The sequence below is a fragment of the Diceros bicornis genome, chromosome 3 (assembly GCF_020826845.1).
Source record: "Diceros bicornis minor isolate mBicDic1 chromosome 3, mDicBic1.mat.cur, whole genome shotgun sequence".
NCBI lineage: Eukaryota > Metazoa > Chordata > Mammalia > Perissodactyla > Rhinocerotidae > Diceros > Diceros bicornis.
In genome coordinates, this window is record NC_080742.1 from 81080460 (window position 1) to 81105680 (window position 25221).

Here is a 25221-nt window from a genome sequence, read left to right on the forward strand (position 1 = left end):
CCTTACGCCAGGTATTTTAACAGGTGTTTTACATACATTATTTCATTTAACGCTCACAAAAATCCAGCAGAGCAGTGGGTATTCACCTTTCACAGCTAAAGAAACCAAAGCTGAGAGAAGTTAAATAAATTGCTCAAAATCACACAGGAAAATACGTGGTGGAATTTGTATTCTAGATTTATGACTCCAAAAACCATGTGCTAGTTAGTCACTATACTGTACGATCTTGATTGTGTGAACACAAATGCTTAGCTAAAGCCCCTCAAAGAAAAATGTTCGGTGCTCGGGTCCAAATATTAATGTACACACATCTAGTTCTCCCTCCCCCAACAAAGCCCTCCGTCTTCCATCCATCTGTGCAGGGCAAGCCTGCCACTCACTTGGCCCTCAGGCAACTGCAAAAGCAAACATTGGTACTGATATCACACGGCAACAAGTGGCTAAGAGATGATCCAGAATGTGCTTCCCTTCTTTTTTCATTCACAGACTCCTGAGGTTGAGAAATAGGGCTTTAGGGCTATTCCAAAGGTATAAATCTGCATGTTAAATTACATTAAGTGAGGAAGCATAAACTAAAGATTACAGTCACATTGATTACGACTACAAAACACCGTGTATAACGCTACATGAAAATTAAAAGAGGTTTGTGTTAGGTCTTTTTCCCTTCAGAGTTACTAGGACTGAGAAGGTAATAAATTAATGTTTAAGTTGCTTTGTAAAGGTACAAATACCTACGCAGCCCCCCAAATTTAGTAGTTACAGAGGTGGTGACCGCCCAAACCCCTTCACCAGCCCACAATGTAATTCTAAGTGAGAAGGAAAAGGAATCTAACACTGGAGTGAGGCGGGAGTGTGCTCACCAGGTTTTTGAAATGGACCATTTACTATGGGGGCAGCCTCTCAAGAAGAAAAACGCTGCGGCGTGGTAAGCAAAGCAATGGGAAGGAACTGGAAGATTAACTACAGTTAAAAACATATTGGGCATACCGCCTACATGTTACACAAAGGTTTAATAACATAAAAACTTCAAAATGACCAGGTAAACCACATCTACTTATTCAAATAACACTGTTTCCATGATGTTAACAACTATTTCTAAATTTCAAATGTAGGATAGGCCTGAGGAACTGAAGCTTTTTAATTATGCAATATTAGTCACTGACATAGTACTCCCATCCCATGCAGCACGAACCATGTTAGCTCAACTAACAAAATGAATAATTTAACTCTCAGCCAGCAGGAATTCACTATGCCACCTTCCTTATTTACTTCACAATACCCATTTCTATCACGTTTGAAATAACAGCTGTAGGTGTTCAAGATGAGCCCACTGGCTACGTACACAGTTTCTAACTCACATATCACAGGAAAATTAATCCATCCTCCGTTCAAATAAATCTAAGTAATCAAGGGTGTTTTAAAATCAACCTACACTCTCTTATTCATCTCCTTCATTAAATTCTAACCCATTAAATGTCAATAATCACTAACGGATAATATAATCAATATAATCATAGTGCAGATAAAGCTCATAAGCTGTGTTATTGCCACTGTAGAAAAAAAACAATGTATCTCCTCATCAGTGGTGTATTTTCACACCTTTTGCTATTTGAATTTTCCTTATTGCACCAGTAAAACGATTTATTTTCTTTTTTTAAGAAGAAACAATTTTAGACACAAAAATGCTTCTATCATTTTCCTTCATGGCAAGAATTTTATGGCTTCCACTGTAACTAACAGGGTTGTGAAAAGCAGCAAGAAACCTGATTCCTTCACAGCAATCCAGAACAAATTTTGTCACAGAGACCAAGGCTTGAACTCGATCACTCTCGTACACTCTGCCGAATATCAGAAGTTTCCCAGTTACTCCACAGTTCACAGGAGGCCTATCTAGCTTCAATTTTGCAGAGATGATAGCCGTCACGGAGATTTGAAAAATGGTCCCTGAAACAGATATTGCAGTTTTATAAGCAGCTAGAATTGTACTAACTCATATTCAACTCCTAGTTAAAATAATTTTAAAGATAAATAAATACTGTCAAGGAAGAAAAATTTCAGGGATAACTATAAATTTCATTAAGATGTATAGCAGATGTTATGTGGAAGATGAATATTCATTCCATCTGGTTTCTACTGCCATCCATTTTATCTTTACAGAGATTTCCAAATATCCCAACTCAAAATGCTTACATTGTACAAAAATTCAACTACAACACATTTGTGGTGCAAACAGTTTGTCATTTTTTGCTTAGTTCAACATGACTAAGTTTGTTAATGTATTTTGACAGACTTGCATAACATCCTAAAATGTTTTGAACAATACAGTTTAGGCCGCGATGCAATATTAATGAGTGAATAATGTTCTTGAATATAAGGTTTAATATTTAATGATTCAGAGCGCTGCCTGGATTTGATGCAGAAGAAAAATGTGGTTTGGAATCACTGCATTTATCAGGGGACCTGAAAAAAAGACTACAGACTCCAGGCAAACCTTTAACCTAAACTTTGAGCTGGGGTCTCAGGTGTGAAATTGATGCTCCGCCAACTGAATTTCTAGTGCTTATCAGTACTCACAACATCCCACCATTTATCGTGTCACTCATCAGAATTCTTAAATTACTAAAAGCTCACATGTCTGTGCCAAGAGGTGAAAATAAAGGAGAGTTAGTGTAAAAATAACATGGGGTAGTCTACATTCAAATACATTTAAGAATCAAATCTGCCAGTTGCATCAACATGTCAATTTGATTATTCCTCTTTTTAAAAATATGTGAAACTGTAATAAAGTAGCAAGTTCAGATCAAATAACAACTTATCTCCATATAGAAACTTATCTTCTATAAAGGGAAGTATCTAACCTAAAGTATCACACAGCAAAATTGGTTCAATGTGTCAATCCAATCCAATGAATGGGTAATCTGCACATATTACTGGATTTGCCCCATTTGCAAACAATCCTATGTCTTAAAAATAAGCATAAGAAGAGCAACAAGAGCAGGATTTATTGCAGTCAGTTAGGTAATTCCCAGAACCACAGAGCTGTGAAGAAAGGACTGTAAAGCACTCCTAACTGGAATGTTAATATTTCAGTAGTTTTAAAATAAAACAGTAATCAAAGGATGAAAATGAGGCCCAATTTCCATATTTATCTGCATTTATAGTTCACAACAGCCATGTCAATAACCACTAAAACATAACCTAGAGTTAGAACATCCAGATCTAAGACCCTACTCTGCCACACACTGAATTTATCAGTATAACCTCTCTGAGCTGTTTTCTCATCAGAAGATGGGTATAGTTAACAACCTACGTCAAACACATGTTGTAGAATCAAATTATATTGTTAAGCAAACAAAAAGCAAACAATGTGAGAAAACAAAACAAAAAAAATCTGCATAACATTTACTGAGCACCTACAATGCACAAAGCACTTCACTTACATTAATTATCACTGTGGTGGTTAGAATAACCAGAGCAGGCAATGGCAATTTCTATGTTGCCTCATTTAGTCTCTATAATAAAGAAGGAAAATAAGTACAAAAATAATAGGAGAATGAAAACAAATATAGGGGGTGAAATTTTTTCTAATATCTAAACTTCCATTAATGTCATATTTTGATAGTTTACAAAGTATCTTCTTAATTTTGGAAAAAAAGACAAATTAGCAGTGATAATGATCAATTTGATATAAAATGTTTTAACTATTGATTAAAATAATTATTGAGCATTTATTATGTGCTTAGAATAGTGTACAAAGCATTATGTTTTAAAAAAATATCAGTGATTCTACCATCAACCACAGTATCATTCCTTCCTTTATATCATGACAATTAAATAACGCTATTAAGTTCACTCTATTCCATTTTTTCCAGATCAGCAATTATACCAACAATTATTTCAAAAAGAAACAAAACTGCTTTAAGATGTATACTGTAGAAAACTTGAAAAGTTTGCCAATGATAGGTAATAGTCGCAGGTCACTATAAGATCTTAATTACCACCATAGTCAGTGAGAGTCCATTTTTTCTGTTAAACCATTTAAAAGAACTGATGCCACCAATTCAATGAAAATTAATTAATTCCTCCTAAGCACTACTCCTGATACTCCTGCAGGTAATGATGGTGTCTCTTTAAGGGAGCACAGATTCAGTAATTAGACTTTTCTCAAGTGTGAATAACTGACAGAAAAAAGCAGATAGATATTCACTCCAATCCAAAAATCTATATTAAATTACAGTAGCTTTTACGATTATTCTCTAATTTACAACATACTTAGGGGCAGAACAGTATGCTTAGAAAAATGACAGGAAGAATACATAAGAAATTGTTAATGATGGTTACCTCTAGGGGTGAGTTGGGATACTGGGCTTAGCTTTTTTAACTTTTGTGATGTTGCCATTTTTATGCAAATGTATTACATTTAAATAAAACCAAATATGTCAGAGCAGCATTGACTAACAGAAATATGATACAAACTACAAATGCAATTTTAAATTTTCCAGCAGCCACATTAAAAAAGTAAAAAGAATCAGGTCAAAATAATTTTAACAAGATATTTTATTTAGCCCAATACATCCAAAATATTATCATTTCCACATGTAATCAATACAAAAAATTATTAAAGGGATATTTTATATTCCTTTCATACTGAGTCTTTGAAATCTGGTATTTTATACTGAGAGCAGACCTCAGTTCGGACCAACCACTTTTCAAGTGCTTAATAACCACCTGTGGCCGAAGGACAGCACAGGGCTATGGTAAGTCTCAAAGGCATGTCTGGGCACAAAGGTATTTTTCTTCCTAAATTTCAAAGCAATAAGAGGTGCTCCTTAAAACTTCTCTCTCCTCAGTTCTCAGCTCACGGAACACTACTATATCACTGTTGATTTCTAAGATCTTTATTAAGGTTCTGCTTTTGATGGTATCTTCCTCACCAAAGAATAATTCAATTTCCCTCTGCAAGGCCATATTTAGCCTGCTATTTGATGCCCTCAATCTTTGCATGTTATTTACCCTCCTTGGTGTATAAATGAGAATTCTTAAAATTACCTATTTGTGTGCAATGCCACTGACTGTCTTCATTTCAGGGCTTTAGCTACATGAGCAGAGGCGGCCACTGCTAATCACCCGGATCTCCTTTCAGACGGTCTTTAAAAAGCCAAACACAATCGTATCCCTTTCCCTCACATGTAACACTGCAATATTCCAGCAGCAGAGACCCGTGGACTCTACAGAGGGTCTCCCAGCCCTTGAAAATAAAAAGGCGAACACACCAATACACAAGAATCAACCATTTAGCATCAATATCAATTTTAAAACTTGTATTAACTAAAAGGAATATTTTTCAAACTGAAAGCCAAATCGATATTTAAAAAATAAATCACTTACTAATGTGATAAGGAAAAAAAATGCCAACTCATTTCTCCAACCTAGCCCTTTGGAACCACAGACGGGCTTACCCTTGGAGAAAGATAATCAATGGCTTGTGCAAAGGAGAAAAAGTTCACCTAGCTTCACTTAGCTTGTTTTTCCTGCATTTTCACCAACAGAGATTTTTATACTCCTTAGAAATAATAAAGACAAGAGGAAATGAGAAAGGGCACATGTAGACGACAGCAGGCAGAGGTTTTTCACTCTATACAACTAGAGAACAATAAATTCTCTGAAATGGATGGATGGATGGATGGATAAGATAATCACATATATGGAGCATTTACTCTGATTCACTGTGCTGTGCTACGAACTTTACATGGAATGTCCCATTTAATCTTCAAAATAACCCCGAAGATAACCATGAGGTTGGTGGTGTTATTGTCCTCCATCTTACAGATGAGGAAACTGACCCCTGAAGAAGTTAAGTAATTCACTATGTGGTCTAATAACTAGTAACCTGTAAAGCTGGAATTCAACCCCAAGCAGTCTGACCCCTAAGACCACTCTCTTAACCATCACACTCTCCGGCTCTTCAGTTCAAAGAGAGCAACGAGCTCTCGGTAAGGATAAGCATTTTGTATTGAAAGCTCAATGTGTGCCAGGCTCTCTACACACATTATCTAATCTAACCTTCATTTAAAAACAAGCTTATCAGGCAGGTATTAACCTAATTTCATAACTGAGGAAAGTGAGGCACAGAAGGTTAAGTCACCTACTCAAGATCACAGATGACTAAGAGGCAAAGCTACCATTCAAATCAGATCTCTAACTCCCAAAGACGTAACTTTTGGCCCCAGGTTTTTTTCCTCGTAATTTAGGTGGATTTGTTATTACTATAACGGTAGAAACCCATGATAATTAGGATTTTCTACTACTAAAATAATTTTATTTGCAGGACATAACAGTTCACCAAGAGCATTCTTATACAGAGATAACCTGGTTGAAGGTAAGCACTACAAAAAGAAGACCACTCATATAAGAAGATTATTAGAGGCTACAACACTGCTTCAATTTCTAATTCACTTTTAGCTTGCTTGAGTAAAATTAGCTCAGAATGGGAGTACTATTTAATAGGGACACATTTACAAATTCTTTCTTTTCAAATATCTAGAGAAGCCTTATTAAAACTGCTCTTCCATTTAATGTCACACAATAATGACGCCTCCTGAAATCTTCACATACAGCACACTCATATCAGCAATAAAGGCTGCAATGATATTAACTCACCATTCGTTTAAATAGAGATTCAGCAAGAATAAAAATGAAAATGAGTGACAGTGTTATACGGGTTCATTACAGTTTCCAGGGATAAAAGAAATGGCTAAGTCATTGAAAAATAAAACACGTATTTGAATTTCTAGGAGTTGCAGTATGTATATATGTCTGGGAGTATGCAAATAGGTTGAAAAAAGATGTTAACTAATGAGGTCGATTCAGATATTTGAAAAAATAAATTCTAAAAGCATTAAGGATCTATCTATAAGTTAAAATTAATCAAGATGAACCTCAGAAAGCAGTTTCTCAGGTAAGATAAATGTTTCAAAGACAACATGCAACACGATTTGCAGAAAATTACTAGTAGAACTTGAACCTCCCACTATCGCCGGTTCTTAAAATTTCCTGTTAAGACCCATGTTTACAGGGCTAAAGGAGTACAGAATTGGCAAAGGCTCTTAAAATAACTGGAGACGTGCTTGCTTTAAAAATCTGCTTCAAATGGTAAATTAACCTCCCTGGATTTGGGTCAGCCCCATGGGAAGACAAGATAAATCATTATTTTTTAAAGCAAGGTTAAGAATAACAAATACGAGGGGCCAGTCTGGTGGCACTGCGGTTAAGTGCGTCTGCTCCGCTACGGTGGCCCGGAGCCCGAATCCCACCTGGGATTCGCAGGTTCGGATCCCAGGCGTGCACCAACGCACCGCTTGTCAAGCCATGCTGTGGCAGTGTCCCATATAAAGTAGAGGAAGATGGGCACGGATGTTAGCCCAGGGCCAATCTTCCTCAGAAAAAAGAGGAGGATTGGCATCGGATGTTAGCTCAGGGCTGATCTTCCTCACAAAAAAAGAAAAACAAAAGAATAACTAATACGACCACCAAGCTTTTATTTTTATCTGTTCAAGCACACAAAAGTATCTCACAAATGGTGGTTAAATACCTCACATGACTCAAAAATGTGATAACTGAAGAAATGATAATTTTGTCACTGTCCTTCATATATGACAGTGAAAAAGTACCATGTGGCTATAAGGACCAATTTTACTTCCTTCCTTACTATGACAAAGTACCACAATTTACAGTTGTCAAGGTCAAATTTACAAAGTATTCCGTTTTACATTTGCAGAGGCTTGAGGCTTCAACTCAAGATCCTGCCCATAGTAATTTGCCAGCTTTGCTGGGCTAATCTTCAGCCCACCTGTTTTACTACCACCAACATACCTGCTTAGAAAAAAACAGATGAATAAGGACATATGACATCATCTTTACAAATCAAATCCTAACTCTAAGTCTTTTTAAACTTCAGGTCATAATCACTGGAGAGTCCTGATGAAAATAACTTCCATTAGAAAATCAACACTTAGAATTTTGGACCTGAAAGATACCTTAAAGATTTAATATGAGAATTAATTTCCTGCAGAGAAAATAGTACAAATAAAACCATACTCATCAACTTTTACATAAATCTATCAATCAGTCTATCCATCTGTTATGGACTGAATTATGTCCCCCTAAAATTCATATGTTGAAGCCCTAACCCCTAGTATCTTAGAATGTGACTACATTTGGAAATAGAGCCTTTAAAGAGAAAATTCAGGTTAAATCCGGTCATAAAGGTGGGGCCCTAATCTAATATGGCTTGTGTCTTCAGAGGAAGAGACACCAGGGATGCACTTACACAGAAAAAAAAAGGCCATGTGAGGAGACAAAGAGAAGGCAGCCATCAGCAAGCCCATGAAACAGGCCTCAGCGGAAACCAAACCTGTCAACAATCCAAGTTGGACTTCCAGCCTCCAGAACTGTGAGAAAATAAATTTCTGTTGTTTCAGCCACCCAGTCTGTGGCATTTTGTTATGGCAACCCTAGTAAAGTAAACTAATACACCATCTCCTGAAGGAGAACACCAGAGTGGCTTCAGAGTTCTAGAAAGGGAGGACTGATTGCATTGCAAAGGCGGGCCATGAAAGCAAAAGGAAAGTTTCAGAAAAGCTAGCTTCTAAGTAAGGATAAAATGGATATGGAACCAAGATTTAAAATGGTATCCAGCCTAGAGGTCAGGTTAACTAATCCCCTGGTAGAACATGAATTATAATGCACGTCCAAAAAGAGAATGAGAACAGACAATAACTGCACACAGTGGAATAATTAAGTAGCAGATATAAGACAACAGGAGTAAAAAGGCAATGTGAAAGAGGAATGGTTTCTAGACCTGGGGCAGGAAGGGGGAGGGAGCAAAAGAAACTTTTGTTAAATAACACAATACTTTGTCATGAAGAAAATTTTCAAATGCAGATATGTACTTTTTACTTTGGTTCGGTGGTCTATGGATCTAATCACTATGATACAGCAAACTGAAGAAAGTCTGTTTAGGGTTCTTCTGGTTTAACATTTGCATCAAACCTCACTGTCACATTTGTAATAAGGAGGGAGTTTATTCAAGAGATTAATAGTCACAGTAGAAGTAGCTGTGGTTATAACAATCATTATTGTTTTCAATTATTATTAAAAATAGCATTATTATAAAAGTTTGCAGGGTCTGTGCAACTTAAATATATTATTTGATCTTCACACACTAGGAGGGAAGTAGGATTTATTGCTTTCATAACCGTTTCCATTTTCTTCAAGATAAAGAAATTCTGTGATTTTGCTTGCTCAAACCTTGCTCAAACAGTTAATAAGAGGAGAAGGCAGAACTAGAACTCTGGTTTTCTGATTCCCAATTCTGGGTTGTTTTTGTCTAAAAACATACACACACGCACACACTGAAATCTCTTCCACCTCTCAATTCCACCTGTGTTCATTATATTAATCAACATTGTGTGGCGTGAGGGTGAAGCGCATGCATCTCTCCAGGCTCACACTCACTCCAGGGTGAACCTGAACAATGAACTAGTCTTGTGGATCTGCTATTAGTCTGGAATCTAGAAAATTTCCAGGAAAAAATATTATATTTTTAGAACAGTACGATGAAAACCTCTAATATAAAATAACTGTGCTAATTACAAAACAAATTTAAAAATGAAGTCATTATAGAGAATCAAGCAACAAAAAATTAACAAAAGCATAAGTTATGTGATTTTTTTAAGCCTATAGGGTAGTCATGCACTTCACTTGCCACAGATTTTTCATTTCAATCTTCAAATTTATTTGATTTTCCATTTTTTTTTTGTAGCAAGCAAAAAGCAAACACCACCTTATCCTTCAAAAGATGAAAGTACGGTCAAATTCAACATTTAACAAATGTTTATGTAGTACATACTGTGTGCAGGGCATTGTTTTATTTATAAAGCTGGAAATATCTCAAAGCTGGTTTATTTCTTCCACTGACACTTGCTCTTACAACACAATCACACATTCATAGATACAGCATGGTGGCGATCGGTTAACTAAATCACATTTAGGCCGGATCTGCTGTAGCAATTTTGGAAATATCACTGAGCTCCCTCCAGGGCACTGGAGCCCACCACCTGTATACTGTCTCTCATTATTGTATGTCTCTTGTATCTCATCAGCTGTACAAAGGTCTCAGGGACAGGTTGTTATATCTACAGTCAGCTAAGAAGAGAACTTTATTCAAGTTGAGTTACATTTTTTAAAAACTACATTGACTTAACAATAATCCAAAATGATCTAGCAAATATTTACTAGGTGCCCAAACTCTAGTAACGAGAAGCAACAAAAAAGACTATTCCATCCCACTAGAACCAGCCATCTAAAAGTAATAAAAATACTAGCCAAATAAACAGATAAGTTAAGGCACAGTCATGTGGGCATAACGCAACATAATAGTTTTATCACTATGTTCTCAAAATTTGCAAAAGTGAGACAACAGCAGGGACTCATAATTGGTAGTGAGCTAAACAGCACAATTTCTGGAAGGTAATTTGACAATAATAATATTTTGTATAACCTTTGACCCAGTAATTCCACTTCTAGGAATTTATCCTAAGGAAATACCAGATATGTATAAATTTAATAACAAGGATATTCAAAGCAGTGTGCTCATAATAAACATTTTGAACCATTTATTTGGAAGCCTAAATATCTAGTAGTGAACTACCATGAAATCATACAATGACAAAACATAGTCATAATATATCTTAAGAGTAAAAATAAAGCAGCTCAGAAAAACAACAGGGACAATGTGATACCACTTCTGCTATATTTCTCCCTTACGTGTATCACTGTGTACCAAAATATTTACAATGATTTTGGGTGAATATTGGAATTATAGCGATTTTCATTTTCTCCATTCTGTTTAGATGCATTTCTCTAATTTTCTATACAGTGTACATTATTTTGGTAATTAGAAAAAAACACTTCTTATTACTCTCTCATGCCTTAACATTTTCGTCTTTATAGATATTCTTAGGTACTAGGGAAGATATTACAGGTGAAGTGATGACAGAACACAGAAAAGCAGACCAGGCTACAACAAAGAACCAAATATGGGACAAGGTAAGAGAAACAAGCAGAGACAGACTCTAGAAGCAGTCGGGACAGGGTCAGTGCTCAGGAACCAACTCCCCTTACCCAGTGCCTGAGTGGCCACCAGAAGTGGGCAGAGCAGATGGCCACATCATGGCTACTGCTGACCCCAGACCCCTGCAGCATTTACAACTCGAGGGCGGGGGAAACTAGCTGCTCTCTGGACCTCCTTAGGGACCTCAAGCTCCATCTCTGCTGAGTCCTCTCCCTGCAATGTTATAATACATGTCTCCCAATCTTCTGATTCTTTTAGCTTCTTGATTAATTTATTTGCCCTTTCAAAATGTCCTCTAATTCATTACAGCCTTCCTGGAATTGCTGTCTGGCTTCTCAACATGTGATATCAGATAGCCCGTAAACAACAGGACTATTATATTAAAACCGTGAATTAGATCCAAGCATCCTATCTCTCCCCGAGCCTATTAACTTGATGTTCTACAGGTTGAATCTCATTTAATTTGCCATTTAGAGAATAACATTTCCAGGTGTATCTTTCAAGTCCTTCCTGCTGTTCTGGATACCTCTTAATATCTGTTATGCTGGGAAAAATCATCTGAATAAGGTAAGAAAATTAATCCTGTTTTTTTCCTAATGGAAAAAACCGGAGGAGATGAGCACACAGTGCAATCAATTCATGGCTGGGTGACACCTTTCAGAGGATGGCCTTCCTAAGTGAAGCCCCACATGGTGAAAAGCAATGAATATTTCTGTCTTTCACAAATGAAAGATTGTGTGATCAAAAGGATCAGGTAAGGAGATTTCCTATTCTTCAACATTTTGCCATTAGCTATACAGTAAAAGACAGCTGTCTTTATGCATAGAACTGTCACCAGATATTCCCAGACTTGGCAGATTAGACTACCGATGGTTTGCAGGACTGGAGAAAAAAAAAAAAAATCAATCAAATTGAGACCTTTTTGCTTTTTTGTCTTCTATACACATGCAGAAAAGCAAGAAATTCTAATGGCGGGGGGGGGGGGCAAACTTACATCACAGCAAGGCCAAGCATATTTTCAATAAAGATAAAAAAAAAATCGCTTTGCCAATTTCATAACATCTCTGTCTTAAACTGTGTAAGATGATATATGTTAAATACATAAAGATAACACTAGTCAGCCATAAAAAATGCCTGAGACAAATTTAAATGACCGCCATAATAAAGAATTTGATCTTTTCTTTTTGTATTCTCCCTAGACTTATGTCAGTAAACTAGAATAAACATGTTATTAAAAGAGAATCAATAGAAGGCTTTAAAATATACAGTACCACAAAAGGTCAAGCCCTGGTATCGATTTTAATATAACATTTTTTGTACAGCTTCCCAAAGGGTTCTTTTCTAATATTGTTCTTCATCTTTCTCTCACTTTGTTCCCTGACTGGTGAATTCCTCGTTCTTGTCTGTGGAAAGCTGTCTAAAGCTGAGTTTGCTGAGCGTTTTGTCATTCCTATGACAAACTGCTGGAAAATGAAAAAACAAAAAAATCAACCAAAAAAAAAAAAAACCAACATTTAAAGGTAGCAGGAGAATAGATACAAGAGTACGTGAAGCATAAAACAACATTCATCTTGCAAAATGCACAGGAACACTGAAACTCAGAGCAATCTTGCCATCAAGGGCCAGCCTGGGCTTTTCCCTCCGCTGGTGCCTTAAACAGCCACTGATTGCGAGGAAAGCAGATTAAGGGAAGAGATGATTTCTCAGGTTTCAACAAAAAACTCTCACCAAACCAGGTAAAGGATACAAATTTTCAAGATACAAATCCACGTGGCTCAGGGCTCCTCTTGACCTTTGTCGGGGGAGAGGGAGGACCCCCTCCGCCCTTTCCCGTAAGGTTCTCCTGGCTGGCCAAATCAACAAGACAGCTTAGCAGGAGAAAACAATACCACGTTTAATAACATGCATACATGGGAGAAGGCAGGGACACTGCGTTTCTCAACACAATAGCAGAAATTCTCATCTTAAATATCATTTTCAGCCAATGACAAAGGAGGATGTTGGGGGTGGGGGAGTCAGTCACAGGAGATTGCCACTAAAGCACAGTAAACAAGAGTAAGGTTTATTATGCAGCCCCAAGGCCTCACCTTCCACATTGATAAGTCACTAGAAATGAGCTCACCCCCCCTTTTTCTCAATACAGAGAGGGAGATACCTTTACAAAGGGAGACTTCCCTTGTAAATGATTGTCTGACAGCTCCTCGCAGGGCCATCCAAAGAATGTGGCCAGAGAGACAGGACTCCCGATAAGATGGGCTTGTTGGTGCCTTTTCTATTGTAACCTCTATCCTAAATTATCTTTTATAGCAGTCATGATAATAACCCCTTCCTAAAACAGATTTTTTGGTTTTAAATTCTTTAGGCAGTTTGGGAGGGGAAACTCAAATATTTTTCCTGAGCTCTCTGAGTCCTTATTGTCTTCAGCTCGAAATAATCCGCATACCAGAGTGGTGCTTCCTGGGGCAGCTTGCCCTGAGCACCATCACCTTAAAGCACCAAATGTTCAAAGGAAAACAGGAACACCTGCAACAGGGCTCATGGGTACTAACTGGAGGTACATGACCAGAGCCACAGACCTCCCGACTTCCGTCCCAACATTCAAGGCTCACAGACTTAGATAACTAACACCTTCTGGGTCAGTCTCATACAAATATGAATGCATGACACAGTATATATTTTACATGTAGTTACAAATTGTAAATATGTTTTTAGACGCCAATAAAAAGCCCAAAGTCCAGATAATATTCTCATGTCAGTTTTTCACTTTTAGACAATGCTAAGCAACTGTCTCAGGACAGGATGAAAAAGTAGATCCAGGGGCAGACCCCATGGCCTAGTGGTTAAGTTCAGTGCGTTCCGCTTTGGCAGCCCGGGTTCAGTTTCCAGGCACGGACCTACACCACTCGTCAGTGGCCATGCTGTGGTGGTGACTCACATACAAAATAGAGGAAGACTAGAACAGACGTTAGCTCCAGACAAATCTTCCTCAAGCAAAAAGAGGAAGATTGGCAACAGATATTAGCTCAGGGCCAATCTTCCTCAGCAAAAAAAAAAAAAAAAAAAGTAGACCCATCATTTTTGCATAAGTCACCTGAAACCAAAGAAACTCCTGCCTCTGGAGTTAAAAATGCAGTCCCCATATCAAACAATGAAAGCCAATTAAGCCTACTACAAGGGAAGACATGAATTGCAGTTGTTTCCTAAGACCCAAGAAAACTTAAAGAGGAAGTGTTCAGAAAGAAGCTTGGGTAACAGAGAATTGGATTCGAATCCTGATGCTACCTTTTGTCAGTAGCACAGCCTTGAGCAAGGTACTCAGCCTCTCTGAGCTCAGTTCAGATTGTAAAATAAACCCAGAGAGCAGAGCTACCACATCCATTTGCTCCCCAGTTTGGTGTGGGAGCTCACCAGCCTTGGATCCCGGGGGAATGTGGGGGGCAGCATTGTACAGGCTACCACAGAGGCTAAGGCAGGCCTCACCAGAAGGCTCTCAGGGAGTTCAGAGCTAATGTATACAAATATACCAGCACAGCACCTTCCTAAACAGTAGGCAGTCATTAAATGGTAGCTACTGTTGTCATATGATGATTCTCCTGCCTCTTTTTCCTTTTGGACAAATTCTATTCCATTTTAATTTATTTAGCCACAACCATAAAATATTATTGTAATTTAGTAAGGCACTCTTGTTGACACTTAGGATACGACACACCATGAGTTTTGCCCTCCTAGACCTTTATATTCCAGCGGTGGAGACAATCAATAAACAGATACAGTGCTACGAAGAAACAAAGTAAAGAAAGGACAGCTAGAGCGAGAGGACAGGGAAGAAAGAACATGTAGATAAAGCAATCTTATTTGAGAAGAACTCCGAGTAGTAAGAGGGAGCCAGCCACGCAAAATACAGAACACACGCATTCTAGGCAAAGAGCTGCAGGCACAGACAGCTTGGCAGCTGAGGCAGCTGAAACATTCAATGAGAGGGAGGTAAGAGATGAGGTCTGAGCGTGTCAGTATCTGAAGGGAAGCAGAGGGCTAGAAGGTCAAGGGGAAGGTTTGGGCTTTATACTAAAGCTAATGAAAAGCCATTCGAGAAGTTTAAGCAAAGAAACGGCCATGTTTCAAAATACGTTTTTTCAAGCACATTAACACTGCTCTGTGAAGAGTGGAATCTGGGAGACGAGAGTGGCTCCCTGCAGGAGACTGTAATAACACAAGTGAGAAATGGCAACAGCTTAGACCAGAGTTTCTCAGCCTCAGCACTACTGACATCTGCTGTGGGGGCTGTCCTGTGCATTGCAGGATATTTAGCAGCATCCCTGGCCTCTATTTGCCAGATGCCAGCAGCACCCTCCAACTTGTGACAATCTTAAAGGTCTCCAGACATGGTCAAATGTCCCATGAGGGGAGGCGGGGCAACCTCTCCCTCAATTGAGAACCACTGACTTAGGGATGGAAATGGTGAGAGGTAACGGATTTGCAATACATTTTAAAAGCAGAGACACCAGGACTAATTAATCGGAAGGGGGAAAGGAGAGACATAAAGGCAAGAAAAAGGGAGCATGAATAATCAGTAATCAAAATTCTGATGTTAAGCTCAATTTTTGTTAGACTAACATCCAAGTTTTCAGTAGTCTAAAGGAAGTGCTTTCTCAATCAGACCCACCTGGGGCTGTACAAATAACGTAAGTTACAGAAACTCACTTGGACAATAGGGTGAGCTCCTTTTCTTTAAGTCTATAAAAACTGAATTGTACAGTTGACAGGTATATTCATAAAGAAAGGCACAATTTCCAACATTTTACAGCAAAATCTACAGAAATATTAATTTTCACTCACTATTTGACAGTATTTTGACAGTTTTATTTCAAAATATATTCATATGAATTAAACAAAAACACCAAAAAAGTCCCTTCATTTGTGAATTCTGTTCAAAACTAAATTCCTTATTTAATGAGTTCCACAATCAAGGCAAAATTGACTATACTAAAACCTAAAAAATGTAAATCTTCAGTAAATCACATCAAAAGAGCCTCAGATAGAGCCTTCAGACTAACATATGATAGGTAACATCACTGTTGGACCAGAAAATAATTTAGCCTCTGAGACACAGTCTAGGAGAGTGATGATGAGTATGGCTTCAGATTGCAGACTGTCTGGGTTCAAATCCCAACTCCTCTATTTTCTGGGAATGTGACTGCAAGCAAGTGAATTTCTCTGTTTCAAGACCTCATCTAGAAAGTGAGGGTACCAGCAGATCAGAACTTGGCTCATAGGGTTGCTGTGAGGATGAAATGATCAATATGCGCAAAGTGTTCGGACCAATGCTTGGAACAAAGGAAGTGTTCAAAAACTGTTAGCTATTACTATTACAAATTATTACTTAATATTATATATTATTACTATTATTAGTATTACTTTTCTTAGATAAAGTCTTCTTACCTGGCATATATGATCACTTCGAAAGTCTACTCAAGATCTGTACATATTGTACATAGGAAGAGGACCACAGTACATGACTGGGTAGGGGGAAAAAAGCATGTTATACAATATTATTACTTCTATTTCATTTTGTTTAAAAACTATATAAAATACTGTTAAGAACACATTTGCCCTAGGGTATGAATATGTGAGTGCTTTTATGGGGAGATGAGCAGAGCAGGAGAGGAAAGGGGAAACATGACTAACTTTTCATACTTCTGTATCATCTGAATTTCTTCAATAATGGATATTTCTTTCGTAAATTTTTTTTTTAACAAATCACTATTATCCACGTTTTCAGTAGTTGGAGGAAGGATCTTTGTAAGACAAACCCACCTGGTTCTGTAGAAATAATAAAAATTACAGAAAGCCTGTTGGGTAATGACTTATCAACTAATGGACATTTCCCATATTAAATTAGTGGTTTCAGTTGACTTTTTTTGATTTTGTTTTAATTTGGTTTGGTTTTAATCCATCAACCCATCAGGAAAGCAAAATTGTAATTTATGGACTTTTAAGAGATTTTTGTTTTAATTTAAACTACATTTATAAAATGGCACCAGGAAATAAGTGATTTAAAAGATTGGTTCTAAGAAGTTGTGAAGGAACTCGAATTTAAATCATTAATTGAAACATTTACACGGTTAATCTCCATTTTTATACTTTAGAGTTGACACCAAAATCACACTAAAATCATTTTAATGGGATAACCTGAAAAAATTTCCAAATGAAATGGTTTAAGCCTGGAGGAGCTACGTGTGTATATTTACGTGTAAGGAAGCAATTATAAAAAGTATATAACTAATAAATTGCCCCTGTGCTTGCTGCACATATTTCAATGGAGGAATTCCATATTCTAGTTCCAAAGGCAAATTGCCCCAGCAGCTAATTTTTTAATTGATTTAAAAACATAAGTTTGTAGACTAAATGTGATGACTTAAAAAATACCTTGGCGATCATACAAAAGGCAAATAAACAGTAACAACGAATACTACAAACCAAAAACCCAACACATCAAGCAACAGAACCAACACAAAATAATAGAATGAGTCCAAGTCTTCTATTAAAAAAAAAAAGAAAAAACCTCTAAGGACAGATACATAAGGAGAAATGCAAAATGATTTCCACTTCACAATCATCTATTAAAGTAAATGCTGCACTTTTTGAATGCCTCCTGACTCTGGAGGGAAGGTGACAAATTCCCAGACCATGGAAGGGCCCAAGTTGCTCCCCTGACCTCGGCAGAATGCTGTGAGCACACCTGTGCCTCACTGACCAGAAGCAGACGCGCATCTCTAGCGTTCAGGAGGCAGGCTGCCATCTGCTTCCACATACCCGCCCCCTGCTGTGCTATTAAGAACAACGTCCCAATCTCAGGTTAACAAGAAATTCAAATTGCCACTGAAAATGTGCACACAAACAAGCATTTAATAGTAAGTTAGAGCCTACATAAATAAAGAATATTAACTTTAAACACAAATTCTCAAAAGATTTTGGTCCTAAGATAAAGGAAGTTTAAAAAATATCACCCTGAGCAGCTGCCCAGATCTAATAACCAGGAGCACACAACAGAGGTCATTTTCAAGAGATCTTTTATTTACTAATGGTTTAGGGGTGAAAATCCAAGTAAATGCTTGTTAGTCTTCCCACAATTATAAATGAAAAACTTCAAAGAAAGTATTCCCTGTACACACGGAAAGGTAGTACTGCTGGGTGGTGAAGTGCATGAACTCGACAGAGACTTGGGTTCAAATCCCTGACCCACCACTTACCAGACATGACCTTGGGCAAGTTTCTTTACCTCTCAGTTTCCTCATTTATAAAGTGGGGATAACAGAGATGTTGTGAGGATGAACTGAATTAAAATATATAAAGTGTTCAGAACAGTACCGAGCACACAGTAAATACAAGATAACGTATTTTTATTTTTTCATTTTATTTGGGTATATGGGTCCTGTACTCTGAAATGGTTTTCATTAATAGATAATGGGTTTTCGTAACAGATAATGTGACCCCAGTGTGCATATTCTATGTGGATGTCATATAAACTGTGAGGAAAGTTTTCATCCAAGACAAATGATACCTGCTTCTGGGTAAGAATGGGATGCACGGGGATATGGGTTCTCTCAATAAAATATTTAAGAGAAACTTAAGAAGAGCTACTCTCTTTTGAACAGTTTTCTGCAACCAGGAAAGGGGGGGGGGAGTTATTACTTAAACATGAAAATGTGCCAATGTTTGGAAATATTATAATGCTGAGCTAAAATTTACATCTGATTTACAATTATATTGCCCACACTCCTTTTCAGCTCAAGGTTCTATTGCCACAGCTGTTAAAGTCAGGAGAGGAAAGGAGGACCCTCTCTGTATATTTCTCTACTGTCTCCAGAGTGAACTGCCCCAGAAGATCTCACATTCTTCTACACTCTTACTAACACAGCATTCATCACCAGCAGAATCAGCAGATGGCTTCCAGAAGGCCCAGGACTGAGGGCTCAGCCAAGGCAAGGCCCAGCCTACATGGACCACTGTCCATAAATATGGACTTCTGGACTCAAGGAAATGGACATCAGGCCACTGCCCACCCATCTTCTAAAACGGAAACAGAACTGAGTCTATACAACTAATGTTATTTGGACTAGAAAAGTATACTCACAAAAAAATTGTTCAAATCTGAGAGAAAATGAGCCTGACCAGAAGCTTCCCAAACTAAGCCCTAATTAACAGTAGGACCTGCAAGGATGATTCCCAGGTCTCTAGGAAGTAAAAAGGGGAAAAACAGGCTGACAAGCTCAGCCTAATCCTAGCCATAACCAGATGGCACTTAAATCAGCTTTCTATAGGGGTTCCATGTTGGATTTCCTTTGAATAAATGTTTACAGGATGATGCGAGACAATAGGATTCCCTCACCTCAGGAGCAGACAGTGTAGGGCTATGGGGCAGTCCAATTTAGGTCCTGGTTCTACAGATGGCTAAAAAACTTTACATATGTCTATCTCAGTCATCTGTTTTTATAAAACAATAATACTACTGACAATAAACATTAATAGTTTATATAAGGAATAATAAATGATTTATAGAGTACATTACAACCCCCACTCCCCCCTAGATTGTTCTGGGTAATGGAAAAACTTCAGCAAGGAGCACTCCAACTACAGAACACTCAGAAACCAACTCCTAGAAACTTCCAAATGCAGAAACCAACTTTGGCACAAATTAGTTCAAACACTATGCTTCAAGAGAGAAAACGCTGTAATTACTGTCAAAAGAAACATCTGAACAAGAAGTGGTTGAACATCACTGCTGCTATTACAACCAATGAAAAACTCACAGATTTCTACGGTATGCTTGATTGATTCTGGTTTTCTAGGTTTAATATTCCTACCATGTAAAAACAGCTTCTTAAACAGAATTCAGGGTAGGATTCTACAACAGCATAGCATCAAGAAAGAAAATTGGATTTGGAAAAAGAAGTAAAGAGATGTGAATAAAACACAGACTAGATAATCCAACCTTCTATAACTGTTGGTTTATAGGAAGCAGTTGTCTCTACTAAAAATAGAAAAGTGCCACTTGAAGAAAAAAGATGAAAATAGCAAATGGCACAAGATTCCAATACCTAGTACATACACAGCACTTTCAATCATCTTCCTGTGAAAAGTATCAGGTGGCTAGGATATGATCATCCTGTTACATTCAGAACTGGTCAGGTCTTTGACTACTTTTAAGCATAATGGAATAGAAAAGTACAGGTATAAAACAACAGCAATGCAATATGCATTTTTAAGAAAACAGGACTTCAGTGGGGTTAATAAGAAAATTAATCTGACATATTGGGATTTTTAAACTACAGAAGAGTCTCTTAAATGTTAGAGCATATAAAGGAATATTTTGCAGATAATGCCAACAAACTCTACACTACCCCTATTGGAGCCAGACACTGGGAAATATGCTCACACCACAGCAGTGCTACAGGGTGTGGACATCAGGTGTGTGTCACTGAAGAATTATAACCTAAATTTCTGTAATCACCTTCTTTATAAATATCTGTAAATTAGAAGTGACATTCATTTGGCTGTGACAGTTGTGAGTGCCACAAGAAAATACTGACTGCTAACTGATCTTTTAAGGTCACTTGAAAACTACACTTTTGTGATAAGCCATTGATAAATATTAGTTATCAATAGTAGTTGTTCCCTGAAAATTTTATTTAATTACTGTATACCTAGAGATTACATGCAAGTTGAAGGTATGTAATTTCATAACTGTGTAATTTGTGTCTACAACTGGAAAACAGTGTTAAATGCTACACTAATTTAAAACAAAGATTTATAAGACAACTATCTATAGTCTCTGATTAATGTCTGATTTTAAAGGCATAGTTTATTTTTTGTTTTTATTTTTAATATAATGTAGAATATATATGCATATGTATATAGATAAGACTGCCCTTTCTAGAAGATTATCAAGATTTTCCCGCCTTAGTGATTCATTCAACTGAACAAACATTTGTGAGAGTTTACTGTTGTGAAAGGCACCAGGATAGGTAGACAATTTCTCATATCATGTATTTTCAATGTGACGCTAACCCATAAAAAGCTGTTTATCTCTAAGGGATTCTTTCCTCCTTCCTTTTTCAAAAGGTTTTTCTTCTAAAGGCATAAAATATCTAATAATAAAATTGAGATGAATTATTATGTATAATGAATTTAAACAGAAGGTACCATCCCTATGAATTTCACCTTTACTATGAGAAACTAAAAAGTACAACCAAGTTTTAAGCCCTTATTTGAAGCTATAAATGGAAAAATAAATGAACTGTGCTATACTCTAACTGACCCAGATACCTGATGAAATTTCTGACTACTTCAGATAAACCACTTATTAAACCAAATTAGTTAAGTCTCACAAATCTAATGTAATTTTCCAAGTATTTAAAAATAAGGTAAAATCTCAAGCGACGTCCATCTAAAAACAGCAAGCAAGTAATCTTGGCTGATGTATAGCTAGTTACATCATGTAGCTATTCCCTTTCTTCTTGGTTTCTTGAGGAAAGGTTATTAAAACTGAAACACTTTCACTCGCCTTTATAGGTAAAGAGGTGAAATTCAAATGCCAAAGGTCAGAAGTCAGAAGTAGTCACATTTTTCTTGCTGTCTGAGACTGACTTTTGGAGTTAGGGTGCAGCAGAAAAGTAAATCACATTTTAAAAGTCTATACGCAAACTGCAGCACATTATGTCCCTGCTATATTGGCCTGCTTATAGTCACAACACAACATGGGCAGCTATAATCTAGAACACGCAATAGAGTTATCAGAGCAGAAACAGACTCTGACATGGGCATTTATTTTACTCTGGGCTCCCCATACACCAAACAACTGTTCCATCCATTAAATGCTGTGATAAGCAAAACTGTGATTCCAAATTAGATCCAACAGTTTCAGTGTGTGGACTAATACTATGTCAGTGATTTTTTGACATGATTTTGTTAACTAAGCAAATTACTCAAGATTCTCATAAAACAGAATCAGATGTAAGATAAACTGAATGGAGATTCCAGATGTAAATGTTTTTTAGAAATGACAACACATACAATCATGGTGCTTGCAATGAGCTGCGTGTCACTGTGGCCCTAATAGAAACCTTCTCTAAAGCAACATTAATTGTGCCATATCTGCATATTAGATTTAAAGGAGTGGAGGTTTAAAGGAGTTCAGGTAAATTTTAAATAGCCTAATGAAATATCTTCAGTTTACATGATTTCTGAATGGGTCTAAATGTGTGTGGCACCACCAGTCAGAGACACTGTAAAAAGGTAAGAGTTAGGGCAGAAACTCGAGAAGTTATTTTCAATCTAATAGATGTTACGGTCTAGGGTGTATATGGACTGTATTGATGAAATACAATACTAGGACCATATTTTTCCACATTTTCACATGCCTGAAAGCATTTTACAATTGCTGTCTGCCAGGCAGCAGTCCTGCACAGTTGTCATTGCTTGCTCATAAGCATCAAAATTTGCAAAACTAGTGTCAGTAGCCTGGAAAAATACCAGGAACAACACAGTGGAGCAATCTTTTAAGGAATGCTGTGTTGCCAAGGTTTTCATGGCACAGAATATGACATTGTGTGGAAAAACAAGAACATAAGACCCTGAGTCAAAATGTGATTCAGAAGAAATTAGATCCAATGTGGACAGGTTTTAAGAATACCTTACCCCTGGTTTTCTCACTATCAGCACTATTGACATTTTGAGCCAGATAATTCTTTGTTTGGGGCAGGGGCCAGGGGTGGGAGCTGTTCTGTGCATTAGAGAATGCTTAGCAGCACCCCTGGTCTCTACTCACTAGCTGCCAATAACACCTGACAAGTTGTGACAGCCAAAAATGTCTCCAGACATTGTCAGATATCCCCTGGGAACCAAAATCTCCCCCAGTTGAGAACCACTGTCTTAACCTAATTATTTTGCTTACATTTTCCCTCTTATGAATACACAAGTGAAATCTTTTTAAAAATTCAAAGTAAGTCTTACCGAGCTCTTTCAATAAGAAAATTCTAAGAGAGAAACTATTGTGTTATAATTTGCAACAATTTTTTTCTTGGTGGTACATCAAATACAATGTTTCTTAAAATCAATGGCATCTTCAATTCAATGAAATTCAGCCACCCACCTTTCCCCTTTGTTATGGAACCCTCACCCTGATTTCCTTTGGGGCATTACTTCTTCCCCACTGTGCACAGTTTCAGTAGTATCCAGTTCTTCCCCAGCTAGTGGTTCTCTAGCCTCCCTATTGATTCTTTTGAGCTACCCAATGCTTCTCAAAATGTCCTTGCTTCCTAAGTTAGCCAGAGTTAAGTTTCAGTCTTTCAACCAAAAATAAAAACCTAACTGAAACATGGTCCTTATTTAAGCTAGCCTGACAGAAGACACTGCAGAATATTTCCCTGCCACAAAGTTCACCAGCCTGTTAAAAATATTACTGCTTCTCGTTATCACTCACCACAGACGTAGAGTGGGGGTACAGATGAAACAAGAATTGTTGAAACAGTGTGATGGGTCATGGGGATTCACTGTAGTCTTCTCTCTTTTTGAATGTGCTTAAAAATGTCCATAATAAAAAGGTTAAGCAACGAAAATTAAATATTCTATGAAGAAAAATATCACAATTGAAATGGTTTCCAAATTCTCTTTGCACAAGTTTGATTCCTTATGTGGATGTGTGCCTTTGTCCCGATCTCAAGTGCTTAAGAACTTGCTTACATTTATGTGTGCATCTGGGGTGAAAAGAGAAGATTTGGTAAGCAAGGCATGAACACGTGACAGTACAATGGCAGAGGAACAATTTTCTAAAACAGCTCACATGGCTTTATTCAATTAAGGCAACATATACAATAATGTACAAACGCTTTGTGACTCCAAAAAGTTGCTTTTAAAAGACTGCACATAAAACTTTCTTAATGCTTTTTCTAAAGTTTCTCCTCTGGGAGAAAGAAGAAGAAAAAAATAGCTATTGATTCTTCTAAGAACTATCATACAGATGAACACACACTTTTTGCCAAGATTTGACAGCTGGAAGTTTTCATGAAGAAGGCTTCAAATAAAACATTTTTTTAAAAGAAAAAATAATAAAAAGGCTGTACTCCCCTTTGCTCTCCTTAAAGGTGACAGAAAATAAATTCTTTATCAATAGTCATTTGTCCAGGTTACAGCTAGGCTGCCAAGCCCAGTCCACATGAGATATGAAATTGGCTCTCACAGGCACCTTTTATTCATCTCATCTGCCCTTTACCTTTCACAGACCAAGGCAGAGCAAATGGGAGTTGAATAATGAAGGAAAAAAAAAAAATCACCACAATGAGAGTTATTGTAACAAAAAGCCTGCACCATATGGGCAGAAAGTAAGGCAAAAAATCCTACATGAAGTATAAGCAAAGTAAATATGAGAGTCTAACTAAAAAATCCTTATTAAAATAAAATTCAATTGAAAATAATAAAATTTCAAAGACAAGAAATTCTACCATAACATATTGATTTTCCTTGCTTCTTAATATAAATGGCCTGGAATTTTTTGAATATTTAAACTTCGCTATCTAATTATATACTCTATCAACCTAACCCAATTAAATAATTATAAAGTGCTGTGTGGGAAACTATTGAAATATACGCACGACCCTTTTAGCAGTATAATTACATCTTGATTTTTAAATCCTAAGCCGTGTACTTTCTCTATTTCCTAAGAAAATGGTGGTCTTAATCTAAAACTCATGTCCTATTTCATAGGTTTCAAGCAAATCGGCGATAGCTTGGCACTTCATCAAAAGAGAAGAAATATTAGAGAACATTTTTCAAACCCCTCACTTTAGAGATGAAATATTTAAGGCCCAAAGAGGTTAAATTATCGGTTGAAGGTCCTGTGGCCACTAGGGCTAGAATCGAACTCAAAGATTCTTTACATTTAGCTCTCTCAAGCAAAATAGGTAAGCAGTCCAAAACAAAAACAAACACATACTAAGCATCTACAGGCGGTAGGCACGTGCTTAGTGCTCGCAGCAGAAAGACATTCACAGGATCATATAACAACAATGCTCTGTGCTATATGCAAATTT

At 37.2% G+C, this 25221-nt stretch overlaps 1 protein-coding gene across 1 annotated transcript in view; it reads right to left on the reverse strand.

Annotated features, from left to right (window-relative positions):
- The window catches only part of CHCHD3 (coiled-coil-helix-coiled-coil-helix domain containing 3), a 267569-nt gene that overhangs the window by 187186 nt on the left and 55162 nt on the right, over window positions 1-25221 (reverse strand). The window lies entirely within an intron of this gene.